Source organism: Triticum urartu, chromosome 7, assembly GCF_003073215.2.
Source record: "Triticum urartu cultivar G1812 chromosome 7, Tu2.1, whole genome shotgun sequence".
NCBI classification, from domain to species: Eukaryota; Viridiplantae; Streptophyta; class Magnoliopsida; order Poales; family Poaceae; genus Triticum; species Triticum urartu.
Genome location: NC_053028.1, coordinates 674,049,874 through 674,061,153, shown reverse-complemented (window position 1 = coordinate 674,061,153; position 11,280 = coordinate 674,049,874).

Sequence of the window (11,280 nt, the reverse complement as noted above, 5' to 3'; positions counted from 1 at the left end):
TTTAGTGAACATAAAGGGGCCTCGATCCGAACATCTATGCGGCAGCGGAATAACGTCGTAGCGGAAGCTCCATATCACAGGGACACCGATGTGGACATGATCTAGACTTGAACAACGCTCCTTTCCAACGAGACTTTCCTGAAATCTGGCATGACACGCCAGGTCAGTACATTGATTGTACTTGCAAGCTCACAACAAGCATAATCATAATGACAAACAATATCATGATAGTTAACCAATTAAAATGCAACACTATATGTCAACATGCTGTGATCATACTTGAACGTCCCTCGGGACAACTTACCAACCGTGATCATCCTCAGATCACAATCACCACCAACGTGGTCAAACACACCACCAACATGGCAAAATACACCACCAACGGGTAAAACACACCACCAACGTGGTTTTTAACAACATGACTCGTGATCCATACGGCGATGACAACCAAGACCAATATTTGGTCCCAAATTTCTCGATGGCCTTTCTAGAATCCTCGACAATGCAAACTTTTACAGTTTAGTGTGCAATTTTTATTAATCATTGACTCATGGTGGGCCTATCGATAGATTATACACTCTGCAGAGGTAGCACACTTTACCCACACCACGGAACCCATGGCCTCGCACTCCCATTCGGGTGGACCAACGGCATTTCGACGAAACCCCTCCATTGCCACAAAACTCTCCCGGCCACTCCGACCCAAATCCCTACTGGGCTGGTCCTGGGTGGCCCCGTGTCTACCAAAGACACCCCGACCACCGTCGTGGTCAAACTCCCACTCGGGGACACTCCCACTTGGGGAAATCGGTACCATAATCTCATCAACGAGCACACAAGATTATGTCTGCTTGCCGGGCCAGGGCAAACACGACATAACCTTCCCCAGATGGAGGCACCGACCAGAGGCCGTGTCAATGGACCGAATCAAGGCCCCCCATAAAGGCAAATGTGGTTGCACTGGAAAGAACTCGATTTAGCGGCACCATGACCCAGTCAATGGTGTACTCAAGTTGAGTTATTTTCAGTTTCAACTTAAACTAACAATGACCGGTGTCATAGCATGCCATGAAATGCAAAACAACACATGCATCATAAAAATAAAATGATCGATGTCATCTTTACACCAAGCATAACCGTCAACAACTCACGTTACTCTACTAGCTCAAGATGACTCACAACTTAACCAAAATATTTTGCAACAAGTCTCATTAATTTCTTACGCAAGAAAGCAACTCAGATAACTTTTTCATATGCATAACTAAATATTCTACTACCAACAATTCTTACTTTCTTTATCACTAAATTAAGTTCAAACTTTCTATAAAACAACTAATATGATCTAACAGAATATCTTCTAACAATTTTTTATCAATTTCAGGAAGGCAACAATATAACTACCATGCATAACAAAATTATTTCTAACATCACCTCAAATAAATCTTAACTTCCTTTATTCACTAAACTAGTTTCAACTATTCTGTAAATCAGGCATAACAACTATCCAACATTTAACAGAATGCAAGTCACTCAATAATTATTTAAATGCATGGATAAATTATTTCATTCAAGTGAGAAAATCACAAATATTGAAATGGCATCATAAAAATGTTGTTGTGGCTTGCCTTAGTGCAGATGTGGTTCACAAGCGTCCTGGTGATCCTCAAGACAAGCCTCACCTTCTGAAAATAATTTTAAACACAAAAAGAGAATATCAAGAACACTTCTGAAATTCACCAGAAATTCTAAACAGCTCAAAAAAATTCATCTTTGGTGAGCTGTTAGATTTTCTTTCAAAGAACATAATGCAAAAAGAATCAATTCATTTGGGCTTATGGTTAAAAAGTTATAACAGTTTGAAGTGTTCTATAAATTCAAATGAATTTGAATAAAAGAAAAAGACTGGGGGGTGACGTCGAAGGCGTAAAGCCCAGGGGCGCCACCACTCGTACCGCTTCACGCGCGTACTGAGTGGCTGATTAGCGGGCCCCGCTAGTCAGATGGGGGAAGAGGGAGAGAGAAACAGAGACGGCCGCGGCTTCGCCGGAGCTCTGGCCGGCGACGAGGGCTCTTTGGCCAAAACGAGAGGCAGGGATGGCAAGAGGAGGTCGAGGCGCACCTGCCCGTACCCGTAGCATGGCTAAGGGTGGTCGGACGGCGTCGGAATCTAGCTCGCGAGTGAAGGCAGAACGAGAGGGTCGCTGGAGTTGAAGAAGATGGCGAGCAGAGGCCGCTCCATGGGCTCCAAGCGGGCGAGACGGCCTCACCGGAGAGAGGCGGAGGCCCTGGAGAGGTCGCCCAGGCCTGGGAGGGGCTGGAGCTGCCGCGGCTACCAGAGGGGATCGCCGGCGAGCTCGAGCTCGGGGGTGGCGGCCCGAGGCCTGCCTGGCCGGGCTACGGCTTCCTACCCGACCGTGGAGTGTGTGTGAGTGCTGGAGGATGCTCGGAGAGCCTGGGGAGGGGCTCTATATATAGGCGAGCGGTGAGGGTGCTTTGGGATACGCCGGTGGACACCTGTCCACGGCGCCCAGCGACGAGCGGCGTCAGTGAGAGGGGGAGAAGGCGACAGAGATCACACGGCCACTATGGGCGAGCGGAGACGAGCACAGGATCAAGGGGGTGACGACGAGCACAGTGCGCTCCGCACTGTTGGGCTGGCCGGACCTTGCCCGTGCTCGCTGCGGCGAGCTCCGGCATCGGCGAGTGCCAGGGTGTAGTTAAGGGTGTCGAGACGATGATGGTGGCGAGTTTTGGCTAGGTTTGGCAGTCGGGGGAAGCGAGCATGCGCGAACAGAGCGCTCGGAGGCTCCTAGAGAGCGTCGACACGCATGCCTGGCATCGTGGACACGCGTGGTCACCGCGCGAACTCTCTCCAAAGGCCAGCCTTCGTCCAAAATTCATGTCTGGCATGTTGTTCGCGGTGGTTTTGAAGTTTACCACGGGTTGGTTTGGATCCTGGTGCAGTAGAGAAAATTTTACAAGTCTGGTAAGTTTCTGGACAGTAACTTTGTGATGTTACTATGGTCAAATGGCTGGGAGTTTGAAGCTGTGGTTTGGAGGCTAGCTTAGAGTTACTAAGTTAAATAAGCACAAGAAAGATCAGGTCAAATGGAGCAAGTAAAATGGTATTTGCTGTAGAAACCCGCATTTCTGTCCAGAACAGAAAAGATTTTCTGTAGCAAAAAGATTCCAAAAAGTGATGAAATATTTTTGCTCAGGGAGGTGCCCTAGGGTCCCTAGAATATTTTTGAATTTTCTTAGAATTTTCTGAGCCATAAAAATTAGGGTTGCTTTTGAGCAAATAGATTTGGCTTAGGGGTTTTAGAGAAAAAATGAATATTTTTCATTTAAGAAAAATATTCCAAAGATTATTTTGAGGTGGGTCAGAAGTGAAATGATGGTTTGGGAGAAAAGTAAAACACTTGGGTGAAAGCCAAGGATGCCCAAGTGCTTAAGTCCAAATGAAAAGTTTTAACAACTCCAAGTTTCAAAAAAATTCAAATGGAAACTCAAACAAATAAGAGAGGGCAAAAACCAGGCTGTCACAAAGACAAGGGATCAGAAGCAATGCTCTCATAAGGGATGGATAGGTAAAATAGCCTTAGGGGTACAATCGATGGCGATTTGATTGATCGAGATTCAGCACATGTTAAAATGACGTTTGAGCTGGAAGGATGAATTCTAGGATCTGATTGAGGATTGAGAGCATTTGCAACATATTGTATCAACGGACTCAAAATGAAAATGACAAAGGCTGACAATAAGATTACTAGACTTATGGTATTAACCATAATGCAGGCAGACAACACTTTCGGGAGCACTGGGCTGTAGAGGATCTTCAGGAGATCGAATTGCATTCGAAGAATTTTGTGAGACATATGATCAACTGGGGATGAACGAACCCTGATAAGTGTGAGGAATTAATCGTATGGTCATTCAGGTGGAAAAGAGCTGCACGGCAGTCGGAAGAAGGATTCTCAAAAGTCGGAGAATACTTTCGGGTATCTTGTAATAACAAGAACAACTAGGGATGAAAGTATGAACGGCAAGGGTACATAATTATCCATAAGGATTCAACGATGTTAAGGGATTGCAAAAGAAATCAACACAAGTTCTCGGGAGTAGATCGAAGAATATCTTTGAAGTCTTTTGGTGAAGCAGGCAACCATCCGAAATGAAGGGGCTCTCCGAGGAAAGTCGTTACGAGAACCTAATGTAGTTAGTAAATTCATTTAACCCGAATAGAAGAGAGAATAGAGTCCCAGAGTATAGACGAGGAATAAAAGATCCTAATACCATCCAATGGCGACGTGGGCCCTTAAGACAAATAGTCATGTTAGTAAAAGTTTTTGTAGTGACTAGACTCAACTTCGGCCAAGGAGTTGGAAAGGGGGCTACCTACAGGCAGTTGGCTCTGATACCAACTTGTGACACCCCTGATTCAATCGTACACTAATCATACACGCAAATGTGTACGATCAAGATCAAGGACTCACGGGAAGATATCACAACACAACTCTAGACACAAATTAAAAATAATACAAGCTTTATATTACAAGCCAGGGGCCTCGAGGGCTCGAATACATAAGCTTGACTACACAAGAGTCAGCGGAAGCAAAAATATCTGAGTACAGACATGAGTTAAACAAGTGTGCCTTAAGAAGGCTAGCACAAAAGCAACATCGATCGAAAAGGCATGGCCTCCTGCCTGGGAGCCTCCTAACTACTCCAGATCGTCAGCGGTCGTCACGTAGTAGTAGGCACCCTCGGGGTAGCAGTAGTCATTAGTGGTGTCGTCTGGCTCCTGGGATCCGTCAACTGGTCGCAACAATCGGGTTTGGGGGAAAAGGGGGGTAGCAAAGAAACCGTGAGTACTCATCCAAAGTACTCGCAAGACTTACATCAGATCTAAACTAAATATGCATCTGTATCAAAGGAATGGGTTGTATCTGTGGACTAAACTGCAGAATGCCAGACAAGAAGGGAAAATCCTAGCCTATCGAAGACTAGCATCTTCAAGCATCTTGCATCATATAAAAGAGTACAGATCAACATAATGTAAAGCAGTAGTAGTGTTATCAACCTCGGCCAGAGATCCTTTCTCGACACCCTACGAGAAAGAAATCCCAGAGCCATACTATCCATTTTTCATATCCATTTCTCATCTCAAGTATCCAATTCTAGTTGTATCGATCGGGATACAACTCCAAGTGTCCGTTACCGTAGGACATGCTATCGATAGATGTTTTCTTCCCTGCAGGGGTGCACCAACTTACCCACCACGCTCGATTAACTCCGGTCGGACACACTTTCCTGGGTCATGCCCGGCCTTGGCCAAACAATACGCCGCAACCCGACCTAGGCTTAATAGAGAGGTCGACATGCCGGACTAAACCAATGCCCCCAGGGGTCATGGGCCATCTCCCCGGGAACTCCTGCACGTTGCGTACGCGGCCGGTGAGCAGACCTAGCTACCTCCTTCAGAAAGGCAGGTGCTTACCAGTCCAACCCGGCGCACGCCACTCAGTCGCTGACGTATATTAAGCTTCGGCTGATGCATACAACACAGAATGCCCATACTATGCCCACGTGAGAGGCCCCTCGGCTCAAATATCCAAATCATAGTGGATTAGGAACGCGCGGTAACAAGCAGAGACTCATGAAAGATGTGACCCCGTCACCCCGTCTCGAGTACTTGCGGCAAGGGCTAAGAATGCCCGGCCACGCCTCGTAAGTATCTCGCGGGCACCTTCCAGGTCAACCCGACTCCACATCACTCGCTATTAAGCTCGCGCGGGTACCCCTCGGGGCCGACCCATCTTTAGTAACATGATTCAATGTAAAGTCATAGTAACCATAGTAACTGTGTGTCTAACACCAAGGGGAAAACCCAAGGAATCACCCCCGGTGAATTCCACTCGATGTTATCATCAAGGTGAACGTAAGAGGATCCACCCTCGAGGTTCACGCTTGAGGGGTTGCACGACAGAGCCGTAACGGAAGTGGTTGAGGAAATCACCCTCGATGACCACGACCGGATAGCTACACTACAGAGATCTCATCAGGAGTGATGTATGAGGTTCCACCCTCGGCACTCGATGGTAACTCTGCAGAGTCAAGCGACAAAAGGGGAAAGTGATGTGCGGTGTCGGGGCCTGGACGTCGATCACGTTAATCGAGTCATCAAACATAAAGCGAGGCAACTGGGACAAGGTGGGGTCACTGATGTATCTCTAACCAACCTATACTAAGCAGTTTAGGATAAGCAGGTAAGGTATGAAAGCAGGTAACAAAAACAGGCTATGCATCAGAGTAGGATCATACATAAAGCAGTAGCAGTTCTAATGCAAGCATGAGAGGGAAAGAAATGGGCGATATCGGAATGCTCAAGGAGGGTTTGCTTGCCTAGTTCTCTGGCAAGGAGGGGTCGTCGTCGACGTAGTCGATCACAGGGGCGGCGTCGGTCTCGGGGTCTACCGGAGAGAAGAGGGGGAAGAAACAGTAAATACAGAGGAAACAATGCATAACAGGACAACATGCAGAGCTAGATGTGTTTTAACACGGTGTTACACGATACCGGAGAAGGGGGAGAACATCCGGAAATGTTTCCCCGAAGTTTCGCGTTTTCAGACAGATGAACCGGAGGGGAAAAGTTGTGTGTTCTCTATGTTAGGGAGGCGTGGCAGACGAACGGACTACGTATTTGGATTCGTCTCGTCGTTCTGAGCAACTTTCATGTATAAAGTTTTTCGATTCGAGCTATGGTTTATTTTATACGAATTATCAGTTTTAGGCATTTTGAAATTTATTTAATTATCTAAATTGAACATTATCTAGAACAGTGAAAAGTGATGTTAGCATGACATCACCATGATGTCAGCAGGTCAAACCCAGCTGACCAGAGTCAAACCTGGCCTGTGGGTCCAGCGGGACCCACCTGTCATAGACTAAGGCTAACTAAACAGGGTTAATTAGATTAGTTAATTGATTAGGTTAATTAAACTTAATTAATTAAGTTAATTAATTAATTAATATTTTTTATTTAGTTATTTATTTTTTAAAACCTTTTTAAGGGGGCGTGGGGCCCCAACGTCAGTGGCCCACGGGGCCTAAACGGGCGACGGGTTACGGGCGTGTGGGTGCGGGGCGTACCCAGGCGCCCACGACGCGAGGGGAGGCGAGGCCGGCCGGGGCTATGCCCGGCGACGGCGAGGCCACGGCAGGGCGACCCTGGGGCGCGGGCACTGCGGCGCGGAAGGGGCCGGCGGTGGAGGGCGCGGGCTCAGGGGCGCTGCAAGCGGAGCCGGGCATGGCTACAAGCGCCGGGCGCCAGCCCCGACTGGGTACATCCGGCGCGGCTGAGCGCGGCCCTGAGCTGCGCGGCGCGCACGGGCCAGAGGGGTCGAAGCCCGGCGAGGCAGGGGCAAGGAGGGGCGCGGCTAACGGCAGGGAGGGTTCGGCGAGTGGAGCGAGAGGCGGGGGCGGCGGCGCGGCGAGCCGGGCCTGCACGGTCACGCGCGGAGGACCCGAGCGCGCGCTAGGTGGAGGGGGCTTGCAGCAGGGGGTGAGCGGGCGTGGCAGAGGACCGGCAACGACGCCGCGGCCGGAGCAGCACGGGCGAGGCTGCACGCGAGCGCGGGCGGAAGAGCTCGCGCGAGCGGGGAGGCGTGGAGCAGGGGCGCAACGAGCGGACGGCGGAAGACGGCAGGCGGTCGGTCGCGTGCTCATGCATACGGGGACGAGGGGAGAGAAGAGGCCGGGGGCCTCACCAGCGGTCGTGGGGTCAAGGGCAGCGGGGCTCGTTGGAGTCGTTGGGGAGGACGACGGGGACGGTCCAACGGCGTCGTGGTTCCAGTGAGGGGGCTCCTTGCAGCGGCGGCGATGTGATGAGCTCCTGAGAGGCGACGACGCGAGGACGGCGTAGGGAGGAGGCGAGGAAGAGGGCGACGGGGTCAACGACGGAGAGGCCAAGGCAGCGGCGGGGTGGCGTCTCCGGGCGACGACGTCGCGGCAAAAGGGGGGCTCTGCCCCGATCTAGACAAGGGAGGGGAGAGAGGCATGGGGGGATCGAGCGAGAGGGGATCGGGGTGTGCGGAACGTGGGGGGAGTGGGTTCGGTAGTGGGCTAGGATTTGCGGGTGGTGGGGGGTTATGCGAGGAGAGATGGGCCGGTCGGGGTGGGCTGGCCGACTGGGCCGACCAGTTGGCTAGCTAGGCCAGTTGGCTCAGTTGGCCAGGGGGGTCTCTTTTCCATTTTATTTTCTATTTAAAACTTTGCTATTGTTTTCTATTAAACTGTAAACAGTTTTGTTAGATAAGAGACTTGTCTCATAAAACAAGCACATTATTTTTACGAGTCAAAAAATGTTCAAGGCCAAAATGAGTTGTCTAATCATTTCTAATCATTTCTAGAAATTGGAAATGCTAATTTTAAATGTTGGCAGACCACTAAATAAATTTTCAGGGGCACTTTGGAATCCCAAAAGAGGTTGGTCCCAACATGATAAATAACCAGAGATTATTTGCCACACTTTAAACATTTTAGTTTTCATGTTTGGCAAATTTGAATTTTTTACTTTAAATTGAATTTGAATTTGAATGGTGATTTGGATCAAGTGAAGATTAGCAACAGTAACATGATGACATGGCACCATTAACAGGTGATTACTGTAGCATGACATTGGGGGTGTTACAATTTATTATCAACTTATCTATGAATATTATTTGAATCTTCTCTGAATTTTTTTATGCATGATTTGATATCTTTGTAATTCTATTCGAACAATCTGTTTGGTTTGCCCAACTAGATTGGTTTTTCTTGTAATGGGAGAAGTGCTTAGCTTTGGGTTCAATCTTGCGGTGCCGTTTCTCAGTGACAGTAGGGACAGCAAGACACGTATTGTATTGTTGCCATCGAGGATAAAAAGACGGGTATTTCATCATATTGCTTGAGTTAATTCCTCTACATCATGTCATCTTGCTTAATGTGTTACTCTGTTCTTTATGAACTTAATACTCTATATACATGCTGGATAGCGGTCGATGTGTGGAGTAATAGTAGTAGATGCAGAATCATTTCGGTCTACTTGACACGGACGTGATGCCTATATTCATGATCATTGCCTTAGATATCGTCATAACTTTACGCTTTTCTATCAATTGTTTGGCAGTAATTTGTTCACCCACCGTATTATTTGCAATCATGAGAGAAGCCTCTTGTGAAACCTATGGCCCCCGAGTCTCTTTTCCACCATATAAGTTCTATTTTCCATCGTATTATTTTTCGATCTACTATTTTGCAATCTTTTACTTTTCGATCTATAAACCAAAAATATAAAAAATATTTACTTTACCGTTTATCTATCTCTATCAGATCTCACCTTTGCAAGTAACCGTAAAGGGATTGACAACCCGGTTATCGCGTTGGGTGCAAGTTGTTGTTTGTTTATGCAGGTATTCGGTGACTTGTGCGTTGTCTCCTACTGGATTGATACCTTGGTTCTCAAACTGAGGGAAATACTTATCTTTACTTTGCTGCATCACCCTTTCCTTTTCAATGGAAAAAACAATGCAAGCTCAAGAAGTAGCATCGCCACTAGCATCAACACTTCCTTTGACAATGCTCCCAGTAACATCGCCCACGCCGTCTTGCTCTTGCTGGCGTCGATCGCCGTGCCTTCCGCCAGAGCAACCACCCCCCATAGCCCCTGGCATCAAGGATGGCCTCCACCTTGATCGCCTAGGAGGTGTAGTTCATCGGTGTCAGCTGCGGGACCGGCAACGACAGCGTGCCGGCGCCAGCGCCGTGCGGGACAAGTGCCATGGCCGCCGACGGACACCTCCGAACCGTAGCTCCGATGCCACTTGTTGGTGGCGCAATCTTCTCCCTCGCTTGTCGCCACACTCTCACTCACTCTGTGGACACCTCTGCCTCACCCTGGCCCCAAACCGAGAAGAAGAAGGAAGAAGATCAGAAGGAGCAAGGTGGACACGGCAAGGTTTTCCCAGCGCACGAACACGGCCGCCACAACGACTGTTTTCCTCAAGGTACAACTCGAGCCACAAGGCAATACATAGGGGTGGGGGGGGGGGGTGTCTTATAGGCCCATGCACACACGCCACACCGCACCGCGCCCCCAACACGCCCACTCAACCCACTAGCCACGTCATGCACCCCTGGCTCGCGCACCCGCCGCGCTCCGATGCGGATGACGCGACCACTCCCAGCGTTGGCAACGCGGTCACACCTCCTAATTCCTCGCCAACAGACACACGCACGCACACACACTCGCCACAGACTGGGTGCTGCCACGAACTCGTGTCCAACATGCTCACCGCACATACAGGCTCCCATAAACAGGATCGGACTAAGCATAGACACAGGTCGGACTAAGCCTGGACACAACTCGGACTATGCCCAACCGTGGCTTATTTGCCCAACAGTAACTGCAGGCTTCATTGGGTTGCATCTGCAAGTTTCAAATGGGGTAACATTTGGAAGTCTTCAATGGGTCGCAGCTGCAGGTTCTCAAATGGGGATTTGGCTTTTAAAAGTTATATGTATTTTTGAAGTATTTTTTTACACACACGCTACACTTTTTCTATGCATCTGCTCCCCGTGATTCGACATCCTTGTTAAAATCACCCTTGTGCTAGAAATGTTAGAGGCATCCGAACCTCTGATGACTGGATTACTTGGTTTATCATGATGTTCACATTGCTTTGCCTTGCCGGCCCTTCACGTTGACCTAGGTTTGGGCATCTCCAAAGCTAGCCGGTAAATGTCTTTGGTATATGTCCGTTTTTATGTCCGGACGTGGTCCGAGGACATAATACGGGAGGGATCCATCCAATGCTAATCACAATTCACAAAGTATCCGATGGGAGAAGAAAAAGTAAACGGGGACCATGCATGTGGTGGGATGTTTATTGTTTGTGTCTGATCAGGAGGAGAGAGAGGAGAGGGGGGGCATGCATGTGCAGTTGGAAGGAGAGGAAAGAGAGGGACCATGCATGTGTTTGATCAAGTGCATGTTCAAACTCCGACAAAGCCCCCCACATTCGTCTCTTGGATACGAAATCTGTATGTCCGGAGTGCTAAACGGACATATATAGTTCACGTCGAATGACAAAAATGGTCCGGACTTATAGTGGAGGTTTGAGGCTTCGCTTTGGAGATGTCTATAGTAGTTTCCGCACACTGTCCTGGACGGGATAATTATATCGTGGAAACCAAAGACCCATCAGCCATCATCCTAAATTCAGTACACTGTCAACCTGG